This window comes from Monodon monoceros, unplaced genomic scaffold, assembly GCF_005190385.1.
Source record: "Monodon monoceros isolate NGI ecotype Baffin Bay Population unplaced genomic scaffold, NGI_Narwhal_1 Super_Scaffold_1, whole genome shotgun sequence".
NCBI classification, from domain to species: domain Eukaryota; kingdom Metazoa; phylum Chordata; class Mammalia; order Artiodactyla; family Monodontidae; genus Monodon; species Monodon monoceros.
The window spans coordinates 27,562,537-27,584,019 of NW_021703765.1; the positions used below are offsets into that span (position 1 = coordinate 27,562,537).

Below are 21,483 nucleotides of genomic sequence, written 5' to 3' on the forward strand. Positions count from 1 at the left end.
TATGCAGTGTCATTATTTTAGTGCTGGCTGCACCTGTCTGCACCACCTAGAAAGCCTTGTAAGTCCTCCAGAAGGCATTCTGCTTCCCATCCTTAATTCCTACATATGACTAGTCCTAAAGTTCCTGATTCAAGCAACATTTGGGCAGCCATGTAACTCCCCACTAACAAAACAGCTACATCTTTGTGCAACACAACTTCTTGTCTACAGTGAAACGCCAGGAGTTTCTTATGTTTTCTTTTATCCCTTTAATAGCAAACAAAGAATTTGGAGATAATTTGGGCTCCTTGTAAACTCCTCACTCCCTCTCATGCCTAAAAACTGTCAAAATGTTTGAACGTAAAAGGATTATTCAGGATTCATTGTATGAGACACTTGAGCTTAATTTCTACACTTTCTTCTCACACTAGAGCACCCAGGGCTCCTCCTCCTTCCCTCAGCTCTGAGTCTGGGTTTCTCATCTCGTAGGTGGGTTTGATTAATATGACTGTCAATCATATGTAAACGCCTTTGAGAAAATGAAAAGTAATGTTCAAATGTTCAAAAATAATGTCTTTTACAGTTCCCATCTCAAGACATCTAAGACAAAAATCTCTGTGAAAAGACATGTAACCTAAAGAAGAAAAATATGCCTCCATTATACAGAACCAACATGTCCTGGCATTTCTGAAGTAGGACTCGGAATCGGTCAGATAAACAGGGAAAGGGAAAATGGAAGCCTAAGCAATGGTCTAGGAAACCTGATAAATATTTACAGCCAACTGGGGTCACTGAGCCCTCAAACACATCATTCTTCTCAGGAAGAGGGCACCTGCAGCCTGCATTAACTGTACAGTTATAGCAACCCTGGCTCCTTCGGTGGAATAAACCCACTCATGATGATTTTAGAAACCATGGCTAGAGCAGAGACTCATCACTATCTGACTTCCACTTAAGCCGAGGCTGGGCTATAATGAAGCACAAACTGTCCCACTCTTGCTTATGCTCACAGGTGTCTGGATGGGGAAGAGGAAGACAGGTAGGGAGGAAAGGATTAAGAGGAAAAAGGATGATGATGTACATGGCAAGAAGTAGTGCAATTAAAACTATATGTGTGCTTACTTGTTTAGTGTCTGTCTCTGGTCCCAGTATTAATGTCTATCTCTCCTCCAGGAGACCCAGGATTATACTGGAATATAAAAAGTGTGCCATGGTTTCTGGCCCAGACTAGATAATACGTATTTGCTATAAATTCTCTCAGCTCATTCTCCTTTCTCCATCAAAATTGCTCCATCTACGGGCTTCCCTGGTGGCACAGTGGTTGAGAGTCCGCCTGCTGATGCAGGGGACACGGGTTCGTGCCCCGGTCCGGGAAGATCCCACGTGCCGCGGAGCGGCTGGGCCCGTGAGCCATGGCCGCTGAGCCTGCGTGTCTGGAGCCTGTGCTCTGCAACGGGAGAGGCCAACAACAGTGAGAGGCCCGCGTACTTAAAAAAAAAAAAAAAAAAAAATTGCTCCATCTTCAAGATAACTTGTTCTGCTCTGCTTCTGTACACCTTGTGACCTGGCAGGCCCCTGGGTATTCCCCATAATGTAAGATTCTGTTCACATCTGTAAAGAAAATACAATGGAATTGAATGTTTCTACCTGAGAGCTAAGTCTAAGGAAAGAAAAATAATAAATCAAGACTCCATTCAACTGAAGGTCTATTTCTCAAACCAGTTTCCTTGAATGCCTTACAAACAGCAGGCACTTAACTAAATTTGCTGACAATATGTGTGAGAAAATGTAGATTAAACATAGATGATCAAATATATGAGTGTTTACAGTGCTTTTGTTTTATTTCATTTGTATTGATGTGCTTCTTCTTGTCAAACGTTTTAGCGTTTGCCAAGAATCCTAGACTTGGATTCAGAAGACCCATGTAAATTCCAAGCCAGTGTGGCCACTTAATAACACTGGGAGCTCAGGCAAATCATTCAAATCTCTTGATTCTCAGTTCCTTAGAGTTACAATTTGGATAAAAGTAATTGCCCTGACTAGGCCACAGGTTTGATGTGAAAATTAAACACAACAGTCATTAGGAAATTACTTTTTAAGCAACAAAGCACTAACAAATGTAAGATGAGGTGGATAAGTTATAGTCTATAGGTCATCCCTTTCCATTTCTTCTGCCAGCTGCAGGCTTAGGCTACTTTGGGGGATCCCCTAAATCAAAGAATTAAAGAAAAATGGGCATATTTGTTCTAATGATAACTTGATAATATATAATTTTAACAGGACCTACACAAACATCTCAGAATGTTCCACCTTTGCCCTTTAACAAAATTCCCGTGGAAGTGGCTTCCCCATCTCGATAAAGTTTCCTCGCCAGGTAGAAACAGAATGACCTCTTAGATGGAGAAAAAACCCAGAAAGCAGAAGACCTAGTAACATATAGAATTAATAGCCCCTCTAAGTTTTACACAGGTGTTCTCATCCTGCTTTTTACACGTAATGATTTACCACTACTGGGATAAGAACACAAAAAACAAATCCTCCATTAAATGTTGGGGAAAATTAAACTATCCAATGAAAAGGGAAAATATTTTCAGAGAAATTAGAGTTTCATAAGAATTTCCAATGGTCAGTTATTTGTCAAAGCTGTGGAATGGGGCTTCTCCACATAGATGGCAATGAATTATCAACATCTAAATTTACCATGACGTTTATCTGTCCCTTCTATGTGTATATAGGCATAAGGATATGAAATCTCTCCTGGGTTAATTGCCTATCAAAAGGCCCCATCGCAACAGCTTAATTTAGCTATCCGCTAAGACCCTCACAGCAGAATGTAACAAGTGAGACTCTCATTTTAGCTCTTTTAAGTGGAGAGTCAGTATATTGATGTCTGGAGACACTGTTGCCACCCCCTTAGCGATGCTTGGTGGATGGTGACTTGAACATCTAGAAATGGTATTTCTTATGACTCTGGTGTACACTCACCATCTGGCTGGGGCAAAACTGAGCCCCATAGAGAATCAAAATAGTCTAAGCTAACTGATCATGTTTTTTTTTTGTTGTTGTTGTTTTTTGTTTTTTTTTTTTTTGCGGTACGCGGGCCTCTCACCGCTGTGGCCTCTCCCGTTGCGGAGCACAGGATCCGAAAGCGCAGGCCGAGCGGCCACGGCTCACGGGCCCAGCCGCTCCGCGGCATGCGGGATCCTCCCGGACCGGGGCACGAACCCGCGTCCCCCCCCGCACCGGCAGGCGGACTCCCAACCACCGCGCCACCAGGGAAGCCCGATCATGTTGTTTTTAACTGTTTATTGGTTTTTAGGACAGGCTTGAGTAGGGACAATAAATAAGGCTCTGATGATAGCTCTTAAACTTTTAGAGGAAGAATGAACATCTTAGTACAAAGTTAACTTCCTCTTTTGATTCTTCCCCTCCTAGTTTGGCAAGAAAACAGAACATTCTTAAAGCCACAGAGGCCTATTCTTGTCCCTGGAAATTAATCAAAGAATCAGAGAAATCCTAAAAGCATCAGCAAAATTGTTTACCTCTGTTTTGAAATGCTGAAGGGAAAAAAGGTGGGAGGGGTGTGGCTTTACAATAAGCAAGAGAAAAAAGTTGATTAGGGAAGGTATTCAACTTTCAAGTAAAGGCAAATGAAATCAGTTTGCTGTTGTTCTTCTAGAATAAAAAAGTATGAGAGATTAAATTACTATGTTGTGTAACAGGAATTAACATAGTGTTGTAGGTCAATTATATTAATACTTCAAAAACAAACAAGCAAACAAACAAACATATAGAAAAAGAGATCAGATTTGCGGTTATCAAAGGTGGGGGGTGGGATGGGGAATTGGATGAAGGTGGTCAAAAGGTACAAACTTCCAGTTATAAGATAAATAGTACTAGGGATGTAATGCACCACATGATAAAGATAATGAACACTGCTCTATGTTACATCTAAAAGTTGCTAACTGAGTAAATCCTAAGAGTTCTCATCACAAGAAAAAATATGTTTTTCTATTTCTTTAATGTTGCATCTATATGAGATGATGGATGTTCACTAAACTTACTGTGGTCATCATTTCATGATGTATGTAAGTCAGATCATTATGCTGTACACCTTGAATTTACACAGTGCTAAATGTCAATTATATCTCAATAAAGCAGGAAGAGAAAAAAAGTATGTGAGAGAGAAACTTCCACTTGCTGGTGAGTGATCAGGGGTGTTACTTACACCTTTGGGAGAGAATGGGTGGGTACCACTGGGGACAGAGACGAGGCCATCTCTACATCTTCAAGGAGGTCTTGAAACTAAAGCAGTCAGCTGACTTGACTTCCAGGAAGGACTGGTTGTCAACTATTTCGAGACTCTCTTTTTTGGGGCCTTTTTCTTCTACCTCCAATTTACTATCCTTCAGTTGCTATGCTCCAAACCCCTGGGTAAGCTCTCAGTGGCATCGATGTTATTAATCTTCAGTGGCCATGTCAATGACAGTCACTGCTCACGTAAGTCCCCACAAGGGATAAACATAATAGAGGGGCATTAGGCCTTGAGTAGACAAGGTAAGTCTGAGGAAATGAACAGGCTGATTGTCACCGTTTTAATAAAAGCACAAAGCTCCTTTATCTGCTATATAACATATTTTGCACCAATGGGAAGCCCATTCCTTTTGGAGCCAATGCAATTCATAAGGTTTCAGGGAAGATAAATCTTGCTAAAGAATAGAGAGAACAGTATCAGCTTCAAAATTCCATTTCTTGGGATCCTGTAAAAGGGCTCCTCCAAGCACTGACCTGAACACAACCCGAGTGTGCTCTAAAAGTGAACTATTTGTGACATCTGATGAGCTGCTAAGACTTCATCTTCACACAGGTAGAGCTAACTGGCTCACAAGGGTATGAAACCCTTGGTTTGAGTTTCCTTAGCTCTACTTCTCACCACCTGAAGAGCGTGGCTGCAGGCTCAGCCTACATAACTTGCCTCACTGGGAGCTTGGTGTAGAAATGGATCATCTTCCCTGGCACAGAGCAAGAACCAGCACTCTGAACGACTCCACCAAGGAAGGGGTTTGGGTTGCCTTTCATCAGGCATGGAGCCTGAATGCTCCTCTAATGTGTAAGTTCCTGTTGAGCCCGGAAAATGATTTGTTTGTTTGTCCAAATGGGTTCTCCTTTGGCTCTATTGTCTCACACCTCAGTACCCTACCTTCCTACAACTGAGCCCTTGCATTTGGGGGCCTGGCTTCCTGGTATCTCTGATCAGATGTCCTGCTGTCTCTCCTTCATGTGACCTTTGTTTGATCACATCTGCTAAGACCTTTGACATCCTCCTGTCCTGCCCCTGCTTGGATAAGCTGTGGGCATCGTGGACATAGTTGGCCACTGGCTCATTGTATTTTCTGCCTGTGCCTTCTGTGGTCAGTGGCCCTAGAATTTTACCCAGTCTGGATGCTCACCCTAGAATAACTGATCCTAGCTGGTCCTTGCTCCTCTCTCATCCTGAAGACCTGCCACAGTCCTTGGTCTTGGCCTTTGCACATTCTGGCCTGCTTCTCCACCACTTGAGCCCTAGTTGAGAACAGGGAAAAGCCCTCTGCTCTGTCATCTCATTATCAGAACTGCTTTTTCTTCCCTAAGAGCAGAAGTCTCTAGTCCTGTCAAGAAAAGAATCCCCAGGTAATTTTGTTCATGCTCAGAATAGCTACAGAGAGCTGTACACAACTGGTTGGCCGGACCTATGTGCCAACCAGGGGACTGGGGACTTCCCCAGCTGAGAACAGCAGCTCAGTAGATGAAGGAGGTGTCATTTATGCGTGTGGATCACTTGTGGCCTCTGATGAATGGTGCTAGGCTCTCTTCAGTCATCAAACACTTCCTAAAGGCCCACTGGGCACCAGCACTGCATGAGGCAGGAGAGTTAAAAAAGCCTTTTTTTAACAGGCACCTCCCATGTATCAGGCACTTACATCGATCGTTTCTAATCCTTCTAGTAACACTTAAAGGGAGTTCATGTCCCCACTTGACAAACGAAAAAAAGTTAAGGAATTTTCTCAAGATCATGCACCTACTAAAAGGAAGATCAAAATTCAGACCCAGTTCCATGTGACCTCAAGCTCCAAGTTCTTCCCAAATACCAGATAGTAATACTACTCACTCATTCACCAATTCATTCATTCATTCAGCAAGAATTCCTGATGGCCCACTGCAAGCCAGGGCCTCTGCTAAGTTCAGCATGAGGAGATCCTTCACCAGGAATTAGAAGGTCACTTTGGAGGAGCTCAATTGGAAGCTTTTGGGGGGGCTTTAGAAAGCTGTCATTTATGTGTGGCATCAAATAGGATAGTTGGCTTCCTTTTAATTATTAAAAATAATAAAATGTACAGTCCAGTCATCTTTCAAAAGGTGAAGTGGTTACCAAGCTAATGAAACTCCCAAAGATGGGGTTTTCTCCATATTTCTGATGGGTGCTAAAGTTTTTAAGAGGAACTGGATACACCTGAAAGGTGACAGGGTGCTTCCTGCAGAAGGCATCTGGGTACAACCAAGGGCTACAGATTCTAAGCACTCTTTTTATTTTAAATTAAAACTACTTCTACATATGAATATGAAAGTATAGTATCCAACTAGGAAAAATATGCAAGTGTCAAAAAATGAAATGGGAAGGCTTTGATCCAAGTAGGTTGAGGAACATCTTGGACAGAGTAAATAAAGATTTAAGTAGTCAGTGGCCTTAGCAGTGAGCTATGGAAGAGCTATGCCTGTTCTTTAAAAACCTTCATTTATATTCTTTACAGTCTCTAGAAGTCTGATGTCTACAGGAATGGGATGGAATGGAAAAGGATAAAATACTAGAGCTGGAAGACTTTTTAGGCATCATTCAAGCACAGCCCTCCATTTGTACATAAAGAAACTGAGACACATGGCCTGACTGACAGCTGGAGTGGAACCTGTATCTGAAACAGCTGGGGGTGCAGACAAAGAGCTAAGGCTGATTTGACCCCACTTGTGCTCATCTGTCATCTGAGGCCATAAAGAAGTTGAGACACACACCTAGGCATTGAGCTCATGACATACTCAGAGACTCGGATTACCCAGGGCATTTATTTTTGGAAAGGCCTCTTCAAGATGCCAGCACGGTCTAGCATAATGGACTGAAAGGAGTTTTAGTTGAACAAGAGTGTCTTCAGTGACACATTTTCCATCATCTTTTGGCAAACATAAAAACTATTTCCCAAACGACATACTTGTGAATTACTCAGAGTTGCTGGGGATTCCAGTTCCAATGACCTTCTTCTGGTTTCTAAATCTAAAATGAGTTTAATAAGATGCTGGACCCAGACCTGTGAGTGGGGACCACAGCATCTGGGCCCCAATGCTGCCATTGGAAGGACTGCTGGGCCGACTTTCCTCACCTGGTACAGAGAGCGTTTGCTTGGACATGGCGGCCGGGAAAGAGGAGACACATGGGATGCAATGGCTTAGAGAAATGCCAAACATTTACTGAGAAAGTGCTTTGTTCCAGGCAAAGTGTTCAGTCCCTTACATACGTACTTAATCAGTCTTATACCAGGTGAGGTGAGTATTGCTCTCTCCATTGTATGCATGAGAAAACCAAGACTCAGAGAGGTTATCTAACCTGAACAAAGTCACAAAGCTAGCAAATGTTCAGTCTCAGGTCTTGTACCTGTACCTGCACCTGACAAAACCTCTCTGCTGTACTGCCTTTCCTTCTGCTCATAAGTATCCAGAGATTGGGTGCTAACTAGGCACATGGGGGTAAGTGCCTTCTGTTGCTGGGAAAGTCTTTCTAAATAAACTGGAAATCTGTCTCCCTCAACTAACTCGCATTGGTTCTAGCTTTCCTTTGGGGAACATTTAGTTTAGCAGAAATTCTAAATCTCTTCTATAGGTAAAGCAGGAATGTCACCAGTACACAATACCAGCTACTCTGTTGTCTTACATCTGTGGACAAGACGGCAAAGAACAAAGGGGGAATGGGGTTTTAGAGTCCTGGTGAATCCCTTTTATCACTTTATCACTAAACAGCTGAGGACTTTGAGCAAATCATTTAATCTGCCTCAGTCTCTACTTTTTCTTCTGTAAAATGGAGTTACCTATTTCACATGTTTCTGGTGCTCACCAGGTATAAGAAGGTACATAAAACTGCTACATAAATATAAGGTGATTTTATTGTTTCATATCCTGTATATGGGCTTAGAGCATGACCCTATTCATTACACAAGTGCAAGGAATGAAGCGTCTTTTAAAAAGGTTTCTCTGGCCTTTTGGTAGGTGTCCTGCACCTAGTAGAGATGTATTAATATGTCGGCAGATGTCCTAGCTAGCGGATCTAGACTGACATATATTTAAGGAAAGTGGAATCACTAAGATTGGTACAAGGGCCCAGTTTCTTAAAACGTTGGATTGCTTACGGCATATGTTTTTAAAACAGGATATTATAGAGGAAGATGGGAGAAGAGTATTTGCTGCAAGAGAGTTTATTTTCACAGCTGAGCTATGTTAGTGCATCTGAGGCTGGCCCTGTCTCAAGGGCTCAGACACAGGACCACACCCCACTGAGACTGATTTTGATGAATGCATCTTGGAACACACTGCTCACAGTGGAGGCTGTGTCGCCAAGCCAGAACTGTCCTCTGAGTTCACATGTGAACAAATGACTTGCCCCACAAGCAAGGAGGTCCCTGAATACTTTCCAAGTCACGCTGATGAGGAGGCCGGACACGGCAGCTCTCTTCACCATTGGTTATGGAGTGGCTGATGCTGAGCACAGGTGGCATGATTTGATGCCCTCACCTCCACTTAATGCTTCATATGTTATCTCGTGATTTCGAAGGGCTGTTTCCGTCGCCGGGGATTTGCAGGAGACAAGTTCTGCCTCTTATCAGAGAGCCAAGAACGTTATCTGAACAGCTGCCACCTGCAGAAAGGCTGGTGTCAAACCAAATACACTAGTTGAAGTACCTCTTTTAGGGGAAACAAACACATGTACATGCTCACGTGTGTGTGCATGCATACACACACTCCTGGAATGAATGATCTTGGAGGCATGAGCCCTGCCACACTAACTGGTATCCTATGGACCTCTCCTCTGTTCCCACCTGATCTTACGGCTGCCTTCCCACCTACAGTAGGACCTGCCCCGATGCTGGTCTTGTGGGCTGGGAGCCCTGGGCAGCAGCTGGGAGAGGGAGGGCTTGGAGAGCAGATGAGCCACTCACTCGGAGGCACTGGCAGCTGCCTTTGAATTCAGGAGAATCCTTTCTTCCCTAGGCAAAGGGGCCTTTATCAGAGGCGTGAAGGAGGAAGAGGCAGGTTAAAAAAATAAAATGACACACAGGTTGCTTGTCACAAAGCAGAGGGAAGAGAATAGCTTCCCATTCTCCTCCAGGCTCTGGCCTCAGATGACAGCTCAGCACAAATGGAATCAAATCAGCCTTTAGCTCTTCTTCTGCACCCCAGCAGCCACAGATACAGCTTCCACTCCAGCTGTCAATCAGGCCGAAGCGCACGGTAAACGCCCATGATTAGCGCCTTCCTCAATTGGGTGTGTAAATGGAGAATCACAACTCACTCCTCAAAGTAGCTGGAGCCACAAACCCATTAATTTCTACGGAGCCAAATGTAAACAGAAAATGAGTGTTCCTGTAGACTCTCCAAATTTTATTTCCCCTGCGAAAATGTTGGGAGGAGGAGGGATATCTTCCTCTCTTACAATGTCTTCCCATATTTGAAATGAGCTGTTTGACATCCAGCCAAATGATTCTCAAAGGGGGACAATGAAAGCCCTGCACCCCCATTTGTCAGTATTTAAGGCTTAATGAACTCTTGGCGCCGTCTTTCCTCCCAGAGCTTCTGTTTGCTATTACTGTTTAAGGTGATCTGTCCAACGCTCCGATGTGCCAAGAAGCTTCGCTCATAATCAGAGATACGTATTTATTTACTAGTTGGGTAACGAACAGGTTTTCTAGAGATTGCCACATTCACTAAGAACTACCACACCCAGCTGTTCTCTTTGTATTTAAATCCCAGGCATTCTCCAGTGAGAGGGGCACTGGGTCCAGCCTGCCCAGCCTGCTCCCGCCTCCATCTCAGAGATAATCTCCCTCAGCTGTGGATGAGTCTGGACCGAGAAGAAGATGCTCAGAGCTCTAAGCCTTTGGGCGCAAAAGATTCTCTACAAATGCACATTCAGAGTAAACAAAACCCATCAGGCCCCTGTAAGACTCCTACGCCTGATTGCACGAAACACATCATGATGGAATCTGCAGTTAGCAAAGTAATTGGCGTTATTACAGCTGATGGGGAATTTCTGATGCTGCCCGAGCTCCCCTTTGAAATAATACTCAGCCATTTAATTTGTCCAGCTCTCGGTTAGCTGATTGCTCTTTTCTGCTGGAGTTTATCAAGAATGAAACGCGCTGTCTCTCCAGATGCCTGCAGGCTGAGATTTCACAGACAGTTCTTTTTTCAGCACTCTTCCCACCTCTCTCAAGACCCCATGCCTTAGTCACCTTTCACAAGATGTCAATAATGCAATAGGTCGGAGGTGGGTGAGTCAAACTGATTTAATTCAAAGCTGTGTATTTCTAGTCCCAATTCCAGAGGTACCTGGATGCTCCTGCTATACCATTAAATAATGGTGAAAGACACGCAAAGCTCCAAAGATTTGCTTGTCCTAAAAAAAGGCTCACAAAATTCATTAGCTCCAAAAATAAGACAAGTAATAGAAGCTATCTTTATCATAACCACAAGGCCAGAGGCATTAAAGAAATATCAGAATTTGGATACATGCATTTTTGTTTGGGGGATCTATTTTTACTTCTGATATGCATGCATCCCTAGAATGGGTTCTACAAATATTCATTGAGCATCTACTTTTTGTACACAGATTCTTTATGTTTTTACACAATGCTCATCTTATCCCCCCATTCTCCACTTTGGCATTTCTGTTCCTAACCAGATGAAGAGTAAGAAAGCCAAATTTAGCCAGCTGTGTTTTCTCACAGTACAAACAAGGCTCGCATCTGGGTACAGACCTCTCATTCCCATCAGCAAGCTACTTGCCCTGTCAGCATGTTGACGATGGACTGCTTACTGGAGACAAGAGTCCTGCAGCCAGGACGGCTCCCTTCCGCAGGTGCCACCTCCATCTGACAGCCCACGGACTCCAGAACCCATATGCTCCTTGAATCAGCTCTTATCTCATCTTTAATATAGAAACAACTGAATTTATGGATATGAAAGTCATCATATAAAATCCCCCCAAAGCCCCCAGGCCCTAACACAGTCTCCCTGAACAGCACCCATCCAAATGCACTTTGGTACAATTCCTCACTGATTTTTCTGGGCAATAAATCATTGTGCCTGTGATTCTTTTACAGGGATGGAGCTGAAGTAGATGTCCAGAATTATGCTGAGGATCACTAGACCCAAGGGAGTTGGTTCAGATGAGGCAATGCTCTGGTGGTTGAAAAAGCTCTTGATGCCATTTGTTTAAAGTCATTTTGAACAGAGGTCCCCAACCCTGGTACTGGTGGCCTGTTAGGAACCAGGCCGCAGAGCAGGAGGTGAGCAGCGGGCAAGTGAGCGAAGCTTCATCTGTATTTACTCCCCATGGCTCGCATTACCGCCTGAGCTCCGCCTCCTGTCAGATCAGCGGCTGCATTAGATTCTTATAAGAGCGTGAACCCTACTGTGAACTGCACATGTGAGGGATCTAGGTTGTGCACGCCCTATGAGAATCTAACGCCTGACTATCTGAGGTGGAGCTGAGGCAGTGATGCTAGCTGGCGCTGGGGAGTGGCTGCAAATACAGATTATCATTAGCAGAGAGGTTTGACTGCACAGAGACCATAATAAATCAATTGCTTGCAGACTCATATCAAAACCTTATCAGTGAGTGCCAAGTGAAAACAAGCTCAGGGATCCCACTGATTCTGCATTATGGTGAGTTGCATAATTATTTCATTATATATTACAATGTAATAATAATAGAAATAAAGTGCACAATAAATGTAGTGCGCTTCAAGCATCCCAAAACCATCTTGCCCTCTCCGGTCTGTGGAAAAATTGTCTTCCACGAAACCAGTCCCTGGTGCCAAAAAGGTTGGGGACAGCTGATTTTGAACACTTTCTAGCTAGTCCTCCTCCACGGGAAAGTGCCACAGGTGGTAAGGCAAAGAAGCAAGCAACAAAGGCACTTCTTTCTGGGTGTTCTCATGTCCCCGCCAAACAGTTCCTATCTGTCCCTTATCCATCCTGTCTTCCTCCTTCCTCTTGTAGGGTCATTCTCACAGGGCCGGGCTGTCTACCATTGCTCACTTTGATTGGCAAGTGTCATAAACAAACTAGTGAAAACATCAGGCAAGATCTAGATTTTTTGTTTGTTTTTTATGGTTTCTTTTTCATTGGTAATCCCAAATTCTAATTATATTGTCTTGGAAAGCTGCAATTTGTGTTCTGAAGTCTGCTGCAGTGGTCCAGGTTCAATTTCAGTATGTAACTTACAAGAAAAATAAGAACTACAGCACATACTGAGTGTCTGCTGTATGGAGCGCTTAGCAGATACCAGATACTGTTTTGTGGGCCTATCTATTCAGTCCTCCTCAAAATCCCATGGAACAGGTATCCTTCTTTCACTAAAACAGTATCCGAGCCACATACACATTAAATATTCAATGGGGGCCACACAGCTAATACAGGGCAGACCTGTGATTTCAACTACTAAATGATAAAGTAATGGGAAATGTTCTCTGTGCTAGTTACTGGATACAGAAGGGTGAGAGAGATTCATGTTGTATTCCTAAATAAGCATCAATTTTTACTATTTATAGTAATAAAGATTACAACAACATCACGTAAAGTTTTTCTGTCTCATGAATCATTGGCTTGGGACACATGTTGGCAACATGGTTCTGTCAGAGGCTGTGATACACATTTTTAAGAAGCGAGTGATGCAGAAGGAAGATCATATGCAGAACTGGAGAAGGGGGAGGGGATGGTCTTTATCAGGGACATATCAGAATGCTGTGGTGGAGGCTGTCTGCAGACTTGATGCAGGCTCCAAACACAAGTAGACAGATGGCTGGAAGATGCCACTTGAGGTCTGCAAGCTGTTCCACTACGAGGGGCCCCTCTCTTGTGGGGGTCTCCTGATGCCTCTCAATCGACCCCTTTGGTCTGGTACAAGATGGTCAGAAAGAGGCTGGGTAGATAGGTAGGAGGCCAATGAAATGTGAAGCAGACAGTAGGGTTGGAAAGAACTTAAAAATAAAAAGTGAGTGTGCTTATTTGTTGGAGAGGTGGGCCTTTCTCCTCGTTAGGCAGGTTTAGAACTATCCTGCTAAAGGATTTTGAAGAAAATACCTCCTTTCAAGTCCTAAAGGTGGTCTGTGAATTTGTATTTTCTGCATGTGAGTCATTCCTAGCCCTAAAAATGTACAGAAGTGATGCATCACATTAAAATTTAGACAGGGAAATCTGTAACTCAATCCACTAATAAACACAGATACTTGAGATATATCACAAAACATCAATGACCCCAAGCCTCAAGTGAGCAGAATTACAGGATGATTTTTAAGAAGCTCAAATTGAAGCCACTTTACCAGAAGGACAGAAGAGAAAAACAAGAATAGAAAACTAGAAACATGAAGTCAGTGGAAGAAGTCAAAGTGAAATTAAACATTTTGTGTCTCAAGGGATCACATAGAGATCATCTAACTCTACACCCTTGCTGCTAAGCATTTTGGTTTGTTTTTGTTTTTGTTTCAGGTGAAAACTGTCTTTGAAAGAGAAGAGAATGACATTCAAAGTTAATCATCACTGGTTGGCCTCACTCTGTTTATACTTCTATTCTGAAAAATTGAGTTTAAATCAGATTTTGAGGGTTAAATCATATTTGAATATGCTGGCAGGGATAACTTACATTGATTCCTTTGATAAAGGAGAAAAATCTTTCTGCATATGAGGAAGCCCTTCTTCTCCCAACACCCACCTGCCAACCAGAAATTTTCCCGCGTGTGAATTTCTGCACATTAGGTCTGTTTTAATTTGGACTCACCTGCACGCGGCCCTCAGGTGGTCAGAACATCTTGGGAGAAACAAAATATTCATTAAAGTCTAAAGAGATTTAGAACTAAGACTTCAGAATATTCCACTGAAATGCCAGACAGTCTGGAAACACCTGGAGAACTTCTCTCTTCAGGACTAAATGCCAATACTGATTTAAAAAAAAAAAATCTGCTATAAGCACTGTCAAGGCAGGCAGTGCAAAAAAGATATACCTGTAGTACGAAGAGGCTGATCTCATGTAAGAAAAGTAATAATGTCAGTTTGGGTTTTAGTGCAAAGTATATGTATGCATGTGAACAAATGTTTTTGTTTAAAGTACTCTACTATTGTCACAGATGTCCATGTTAGGTAAGCAAAATAAAGTAGGTTGCCTTAGGAATTATGGGGAAAGATCCATGTTTTATGTAGGTATCCCACAAGTAGCCAGAAAAACACCCTTAAGGGTGGAGGCATTTTTTTGAGGGGGACCATTATTTACAATACAAACATAGTCACGTGAGCTCATAGAAGAAGGCAAAAAAAAAACAAGAATCGAGATCCTACCCTTTTGATAAAACCAGGAAACTGCATCTGCAATTTTTGGGGAATGACGACATGTTTTTCTTTTTCCCAACCCATATTTCTGTATAGTTACTTTGGTAAAATACTACAAAGATAAATTAGTAGGAAAATGATCACATGCTCGGATATCATGGAGATATCAAGTTGCCATAAAAGTTTCTAAACACTCTGTTTTTAGATGCATCTCATCGTGGACCAGTAACACACACTTGACAGGCCAGCACTAGTCTGCAGTCCATGCTCCGAATCGCACTGAATCAGAGAGCAAAGATGCACACCAAGAGGCAGAGGGCAAGCCTGAATAAAGGCCTTGAGAAAAAGGTGTGAGTTTACTAAGCAGGACCCTAAGCAAGGAGGACGCATGGGATCAACCTCGCTCCTTAAGTCAGGGGATGCGGTGCACCAGCCAACCACACGCATTCTCTCTTGGGGTAGCGTTGGAAAACTGGGCCTTTTTGTATGTGTCTTAGAGTCCAGAATGTCTAGGTAGCAAGCAGAGGAGGTCATAAACCCAACACCATCACTAGCTAGGTTAAAATACTGGACAAATCTCAACTGTTGAGTGGAAATAGCAGGCGGTGGGCACAGGTGTAGGCTTTATAGAATCCCTGCTTAGCCATACATCCTCTTCCTGGATCCCGTTTTCTTCCTCAGTGAAAGGGGAAGAAGTAAGCTGTCTGATAGAAGGTTGCTGTGGGTTTAGTCACCAGGGGCAAGTGAAGCTCATGGCACATTCCCGACACAGGGTAGAAGCCACTGGAATGTGGGGTCTTTTATTTTCTCTCCTCTTCAAGACTACCTCTGTGCCTCAGTTTTTATTTAGAAAATGAGGAGGCTGATTTAGATTCTGGGGAGCTTCTGAAAACACCTGGAGCTTCTGGACTCCACCCAGACTAATTCAGTGGGGTTGGGCCTGGGCTCCTGTAGTTTTCATAAGCTCCCTCGATAATCCCATCTGCAGTCAAGGTTGAGAACTGCTACTCTAGGTGTTCTGTCTTGTTCTTTCAATTCTCAAATGAAAGGAGTAAGTAAGCACTGATAGTGGGACTTCCTTATACACTGTTTTGCTTTAGGGTGGTTCTTCCCAAAATGGCAAAGTAGATACTATAGGGCGAGTTCAAAACAAGCCAACCTGTCTTCTCATTGTTGTGTGTCTTAGATGGGAGACTACACCACCTACCTCTGCCTCAACTGGGTTTCCTCTGTAGAAGGGACAACAACTACCACAACTCTCCATTTGGGAACTGGGGAAGCAAGGGGATGAGAACAACAGAAATGCTTTGCCAAGATGGAAGGATGCAAAATGCTCCACAACAATTCCCTCTCTTACTCTGAGATAGATGAATTGCTTTTCCTTGAACAGGCTGAGATCAAGAAAACTCAATATAATACACAAAAGTGAAGCTGAGGCTGCTTGCCCTGGTGTTATCAGTGGTCAGGTTGGGTTTGAATTATCTTAACAATGGTGATAAGCTCTAACTCAAGGTGTCATAGCATAAGAGGTAAAGAACACAGGTGTTGGAGCCAGACTGCCTGGGTTCAAATCCTAATTCTGCCACTTATGGGCTTTGTGACCTTAACGTCTCCGTGATTACTTTTAAAATGAAAATAATATTATTACTGATTTCACAGAGGTTTGTAAGGATTAAATGATGAATAAATGAAAAGTTCAAAGAACACTTTCCAGCATTCAGTTCACTTTTAGTAAGTCTTTGGCATATGTACACTCAATCAAAGGCCGTGTGGACATGTAGTAACACCAACTCCTGCTGAGTCCCACAGGGGCTGGGTGCTCTGGAAAATCCCGAGCTTCCTTTTCCATCTTTACGACTGTTGACTCTGAGCCTGTAGGCAGCGGATGTGCATGGGAGCAGAATCAGACAATGGGAATTCTGTTCTGAAGGACACTATCAACCCTGCAAGAACAAGCAACCTGGGAACTCAAGGATTTCACGCCTGCATTAAAAATTTCTGGGTTAGGACTCGTGGAGCCCAGGATATTTTGCAGATGGTTTAATCCCCTGATGGTCTATGAGTAGAACTGATTGTGGGGCCTGAGGAAAATGGAGTAAGGGTTCTTTCAGGGGTGACAAAGTCCCCCTCCTTTGAACACTGGGCGATAATCACACTTAATCCTGGAATGAACACAGTACCTTCTCAGCCTGTACTTCCTTTATGTTTATGGTCCCCTTATTTCTCCAACCAGCCTAGCAGCTACCAGGTCCACTGATTCTGCCCCTGTACTTTATCTGGCATTCATCCCCTCAGGAACATGTCCACATTGACCCCAGCCCAGTTTCATTCCCTACTATGTCTCACATGGACCAATGGCACAGGCTTATTACTGGATCCCCTCTTCTTTTCATCACACCTACTAACTATGGTATAACCTTCTTGCATCACAGTTGCGACTCTTCCCCAGCCTCAAACCTTCAATGGCTACACTGTCCTCAGATGGATGTCACAATCTAAAATCTGGGTCCTTATTCAAACATAACAACTGTAAAATGCCATGTTAAGATAATCAGAGAAATCTGAACATGGACTGGGCATTAGAAAGTATTATGGAATGATTGTTATTTTTATAGGTGTGATAATGGCATTGTGATTGTATTTTTTAAGCCCTTATTTGTTAGAAAAGCTTACTGAATTACTTATGAATGAAATAACATGATGACTGGGATTTTTAAAAAATAGTCTCCCCAAATTTAAAATTAAAAAAATATATATGTATCTGGGAGTATAGATGAAGTAAGACTGGCAAATGGTAATGATTACTGAAGCTGGCCCAGTGGTATGCAGGGAACCGATCACACCAACTCAGGAAAGCCGGCTGTCAAAGACTTTGCAAACAGGTTGTTAAACCATTGGCAGCTTAAAGTTGTTCACCATGGGGATATTTACACCACAGAAATCAGCAAATGCTCCAAATCAAGGCTTTTGTAACAATATATTAAAGTTGAATAATAGATAATAAAAGTTGAATAATATATGGAGGTTTATTAAACTATCATGTCTACTTTTGTATAAGTTTGAAAACTGCAATAATAGTTCATTAAAAAAAAAAAAAGCTCAACTATTTTTCTGGACTTTGGAGACCTCCTGCAATTTGGTCCCAACCTAATTTGCAGCTATATCTTCACCATACTCCCTCTGAACCAGGGTAATTAAAGCATTCCAAGTCTCCAGACCATACCCAAGCATCTCCACCCTTGGTTTGGTCTTCATCCAGGCTTCCCCTGCCCTGGAGTAAGTTCACCGCCTCACTTCCTTCTCAGCTATCATGGCACACGTACAATGAATGACATCTCTCCCTATAAGACTTCCCTTCTTGCTCTATACAGATATAATTTCTCTTTCTTCTCAATTCTTAAATAATTTAACCTGTACTTTTCTATCAAAAGAAAAAGTTGAGTTCACTGTGCGTGGCAGGCATCATGCTAGGTTGCTTTCACAATATTGTCTCACGACAATTTGAGCCCCACAACAATCTGTGGGATAAGCTGCACAGCTTTTTTGCTTGATAAGGAAAATGAGGATTAAAGCCACTAGGTAACTTCCCCAGGTTCACAAAGCTAATAGTAGTGGCAGAACATTCCAGAATTGTCAAAATTCTGGGGAAGAGTCTGTGCAGCAGGGAGCCCCACATAAAGGTCTCCATGGGTGCCTTTGAATGAAATGGCAGCTCAGTGACTGAAAGCCCTGTTTTCTCCACACTGAAAAATGTTTTTCTGTGTTCTGAGGTACTCTTCTTACCCTTCACTGCAAATGTCCCCTTGGCCATAATAGGAATGGACATTTTAGAAATTCCTTTAAAATGGCGACCCTTTATAGAACAGCTATTACACTTGCCTCCCAAAATCCTGTCATGAGGCATACTTGAAGTAAAACTCAACTTTTCCTGAAAGAAGTATCCTCTCTCCTCTGAGACAGTGAGGCATTTATGAAGCAGGTGAGGACCAAGTCCTTTTGTGGGTGCTCTCCTCTGTGGGGGATGGGTCTTCTCAGGGTTGCTTTCCTAGCACTGCAGCTGGACAGGTGAAACTTGCATCTGAGATTGGGCCCCACACTACAGTTATTTCTTCCCAGCATCCCCAACCTGGGCCCTTGTAAGCAGATGCTTAAATGCCCATGGGCACACATGGACACTTTACTACAAAATTTAAGCAACCTTCACATGTCTGTAGGAACTGAGAGATAAAGAAGAACTAAATGCCAAGAAGCCGTGGATGCTATTTGTATCTTAGATGAGAGCAGAGAATCTAGCAGTTGCCTTGGATTCCTCCTGGAGAGCTCAGCCTGCAAAAGGAATGGAATGTCTAGCAAGAGGGGCGTGGTAAATAAATGATGGTACTAGCAAGCGGACAAAAATAGCCAGTTGCTAGAAGATTTTCCAGTGACATGAAAAGCATGCAAACAAACAAAATAGAAGGTTAAAAAAGGCATATAAAATATGATTATCAATTTTTAAAAAAAATCCCATAGATGTGTATGTCTATGTACAGTAACTATTGTAAGACCATACCCCAAAATGTCATTACAAATATTTCTGGGGTGCAGAGATTTTTTTTCTTATTTTTTTATATTTTCCAAATTTCGTCTTTTTAGTTAATTTTTTTAGTTAACATCCATCACCACACAGAATTACAAATTTTTTTCTTGTGATGAGAACTTTCAAGACCTACTCTTTTAATAACTTTCAAATATACAATATAGTACGATTAACTATAGTCACCATGCTGTACATTACACCCCCAGGACTTATTTATTTTATAACTAGAAGTTTGTACATTTTGACCACCTTCACACATTCCAAAATCTCTAGTGAACACTTATAGCTCTTAAACTGAGGGGAAAAAAAAAGAGTAAAAATAAAATGAAGAAGAAATCATACGATTGTGGGGCTTCTACTAAGGGAATGAGATGCCTCTTTTTATTCCTTTTGGGGATGGAGAGAGATGGTCTGGCAAAGGGAGATGAGGGTCCTCATTTCTAATCATCCGAAGGCAAGAAAAGAGGTCGGGACTCAAGTGTGTTCATTCCTTTAAAGGCAGGAAGAACAAGGCGTTGGAAAATGAATGATGTGTTTGGGGGGAACCAAATGGAAGAGAAGAGTGTGGGTGACTTAGGTGTGAATTTCAGGAGCATTTCCATTTGTGCTTTTTAAACCTGCTGAGACTAGTAGCCTCCGGTCAGACAGTTCTCCCCGTGTGGCTCAGAGGCCAAGCTCGCTGGCCTGGGAGAACTCCCACCGCTAATGTACGGGCCGTAGAATCTCAGCACTGGGCTCTACCTTCAAAGTAATGTGTTTATTTCCAGGAATGAACATGGTGTCTTTACAAACCAATAATCACAGGGAGAAAGGCTGATAGTCACCTCCTTACCCTCCTTTTCTCTATCTGGATGCAGAAAGGAGAAGAGAGACAAGAAGAGGCCAGCCTCATACAATCACCCCTCTCCACACTTTCTAAGTGGAGGGGCAGCAAAGATTAGGGAGGAAATCATGACTATTTCCCTTAAGAGGCTGCAGCAGGACGGGCTTCAAGGGAAAAAAAAGACAAAAACTTTTCTATGCACGTGGTGAATGTGGACTATGTGAAAGCTGACAGGCCCACTGACAGTGAGCCCAGGGAGGGGCCCTCAGCAAGTTCCCTCCTGAAAGTCAGTGACAGTGTCTGGAAGGAAACACGACCATGAATGATTGTGGACATCAGGATGCCTGGGGCTCAGTTTCACCTGAAACCCAAAGAGAGAAGGGAAAATGACAACAGAAGCCAACGATGTGGTGCAGTGGGGCCAGAAGGAGGCAGCCCCAAGCTTGTGGGCAGTGCTCTGTTTCTCTTTGGAAAAGCACCCGAGAGGGTGGTGTTGACTAGGTGTTGACACATCAGGCCCTTTTTGATTCAGGAACAACACTGCAGAACTGACTTTTTGATCTGGGTACTACACTCTAGCCACAAGGTTCCAGGGCTTCCTGGCCTCGGGAACACACATCCTGAGGAGTGAAAAATATGCATTTATATTCCAGCCTTGGGGGGATGACACACAAATGGAATAATGTGGAAAGGTCAGATGGAAGCAGGGGAGTGAGCCATCTGTACCAACCACCTGCGGGGTTATCTGTGGGGAGGGCAGGGAAGCTGCCTTTCTAGGATCATGGCCTCAAATGTTGTGGACAGACCCCCAATATACTAACTTAATAGTTCATTTTAAATCTAATATCTTTAGAAATGTGGCTCAACAAACATGGAGAGAATATGATCAAGTCAGAAACAATGTCAAAACCACACACACACATACACACACACACACACACACACACACACACACACCCCTTCCATAAAATCAGTCTCCACTATGTAACCTTTTCAAGCCACAAAACAACATCACACAGAGCCTTTTTTCCCTTTATTTTTATAAATTTCCAGATAAAAATAAATATTTAGCTGAGATAAATATTTATCCCACTGCTTTGTGAGAGTATGTGTGGAGGTGGGTGGGATATGGGTAAATGCTGATTTTCTTTTGTTTTTGTTTTATATTCCCTGAGATCACCTGAAAGTTTGTGTGAATTACATGAATAAGTACTTGAATAAATCGTCATTTTTCAGTATTGTCAAAAGGCTTCCTTACTATCTATTTTTAAAACCCCATTGCATCCTGACAGAAGGATCAACAAGCTGTGATCAAAACACCCCAAACCGTACATGGATTTATCTTTAACTCTCACCAACGGGGCCCTTTATTTTGTTCATTCTCTCCCTCAAGCCTCTTGCTCCACTCCCATTCTGGTTCTTAGCTCTCTGAGTGGTCTGGGGCCTCTTCTCCCCAGGACTTGGGATCTCAGCACCACACATG

The 21,483-nt window shown here is 42.9% G+C and overlaps 1 protein-coding gene across 2 annotated transcripts in view; it reads right to left on the bottom strand.

Moving 5' to 3' along the window:
• SETBP1 (SET binding protein 1) overlaps positions 1–21,483 on the bottom strand; it is a 374,804-nt gene that overhangs the window by 161,966 nt on the left and 191,355 nt on the right. The gene's annotated exons all lie outside the window — the stretch shown is intronic.